Here is a 2,543-nt window from a genome sequence, read left to right as displayed (position 1 = left end):
CAGTTGTAAAGAACGTATTTTGTGTTTCTTAACAGGAAATTGATGTTAGACTGAAATCCTTCAAGAGTTCGATAATTAACTGCATTACAGTGTCTGGAGTGTCATGGCCTAGCGGTTAAGAACACCGGACTCATGCTCTGGTGTTTCAGAGGCAACAATGGCGTGGGTTCAAGCCCGGGTGGACACTTAAGCAAGGCACTTAACCATTATTGCTTCGTCCTTCGGATGGGACGTGAAGCCGTAGGTCCCGTGTGTTGTGTAATGCAATGCACGTAAAAGAACCCAGTAACACATCGCTAAGAGGAGGGGTTTGCCCCGGTGTTTCTGGCCTCCTGTTAAAACTCCCATGCGGAGTATTTAGGAGAAGAACCAACCAAGAACCAATTTCTTATGTGGACGAATCCGGGCACTGTTCATTCACGAGGCCCCCTTCAATGGAGAAACCATTGTGAGTGCTATTGTACAAAGCATCTGCACCATGACGGAATATCTGAACAATAGCTAGCACAATGGTTTCTCCATTGAAGGGGGCCTCGTGGATGTACAGCGTACACGGATTAGTCTGTAGCAATAATAGAGCCTGAAAGTGCGCCATTTTGTCGTTGAGCTTCCGGACCCCTCTGCTACCCTTCTATGGGCATTTTACACCGGGTTGCCCTTTCTCTTGCTATAATTTCGACAGAATGATTTCTAACCGTAATCGCCTCCGAGAAGCTTTCATGTTCGAATTTTATCTTGGTATTCCACAAGAAAAAAAAATGATGAGAAATCTTTTGGAGATAGGTAAAACTTAAGCGAATTTTACTTACGACCTTTCACATCTGGGTTTTCGTACCTACAGGTCTCCTTGTTCGATCACGTTTGTTTTCTCATCGCGTACTTGCGTGTGAACGAAACTGATAACGACGCGAAGTTGTACCTACCGACAACCGATGAATTCGGATTTGTCCACGGATCACAAAAAAAAGGTTAGTGTTCTTTCAGCAAAACGAAAACAATTCACAGTTCACATAGGGATGTTTTGCTGAAAGAACACTTGCCTTTTTTTGTTATCCGTGGACAGAACCCTAGCTTGAACTAAAACGGTCTTTGTGTTTAAAATTCCGTAACTTAAAAAGTACATGAATGATTTGAATGATTCTTGTACTAAAAGAAAGCTTGTTAATTGGGCTTTCATATCCTAGATTGTGAAAGTGCTACATGCTGAACTCCATTAAAAAAAATTAAAAAAATTTGACTCGCCCTGTATAGGCGGACATCCCAGCCAGACGGAATTGTGGGGTGATAGCATTGTGTTCCTTTTATCCCTTTTTCTAAAGATCCTCTTCTAGGGTGATGTTTTGCTATTGTTAAAATAGTGGGGTGATGTGACCTGAAAGGAACATCACCCCACAAGGGGGGTATGGTCAGAACGGACATACGGACGCTCCAGCCAGATGGAATTGTGGGGTGATAGCATTGTGCTCCTTTTATCCCTTTTTCTAAAGATCCTCTTCTGGGGTGATGTTTTTCTATTGTTAAAATAGTGGGGTGATGTGTTCTGAAAGGAACATCACCCCACAAGTAGGGTATGGTCAGAGCCCAATGCCGTTAAACCGCGTGTCAACCGCGTTAAATGTTAAAAACCGCGCGGTCACTAATACGTACGTTACTAGCAATACACACTTTCCCTCCCCGCATTGCGAGTGGGACGCTAAGTGTCTCGTATATCACAATAGAAATGCACTCTTACCACATTCGAGTACCGATGAGTACAAATTTATCACATCCGTAAGTACTTCACGAGAACAGTTCATTCCAGGATATTGGAATCAAATTTCTGACTGGTTGAAAATAGAAATCACTTGAACGTGTGTATGAAATATCAAGTTACTTTTCATTCGAGAACTTGAAAGGCTGTTTGTTTTTGTGAGTACATTTTTGTACATGTACATGTTTTTTTTAAATGCGGGGCGTTACCACGTTTAATAGTGAAATTGAGTTTAGAGATGTTCGGAGAGCAAGGAAAAAATCGCTAAAAGTTCTTAAAAATCTGGCGCCTGCTTTTCGCTCGTGGAAATTATTTTTTCGATTATGTTGGGCCAACTACTTGAAGACCCTTATATGGTCATAAGAGGTCGATTCCAACATTTTAAAGGATGCATATATGTGTTTTCCCCACACCCGATCTTCAGATCGCTTAGACGCCTTGGAAAGTTTTATCAATCGCTGAAAACGCTTGCATGACTTAGTCAAAACTTGGACGTTTCTGAAGTGGACGACGTAAAATGTAACAACGCCGAACCGTACAGGGTGACCAAAAAAAAAACCCACAAAGTTGTGCAAGCCGATATCGTTAAATTTCTCAAAAAGAAGCCAACATGAACATGGGTAATAATCATGTAGCGCTTTGAGCTTTATAAATACCCACTATTATTATTTCATTTTGATAGAGCATATGAATTAAACTCTTGCGTATAATCAGTGAAAATGTCATGGAAACCCAATCATGCAATAAACCAAACCTAGAACATAAAAGGATATGTTTTTTTTCCAATGCATAT

The sequence above is a fragment of the Patiria miniata genome, unplaced genomic scaffold (genome assembly GCF_015706575.1).
Source record: "Patiria miniata isolate m_02_andy unplaced genomic scaffold, ASM1570657v1 HiC_scaffold_3, whole genome shotgun sequence".
Taxonomy (NCBI): Eukaryota; Metazoa; Echinodermata; class Asteroidea; order Valvatida; family Asterinidae; genus Patiria; species Patiria miniata.
The sequence above is the reverse complement of the archived record's forward strand: the minus strand, read 5'-3'. Positions refer to the sequence as shown.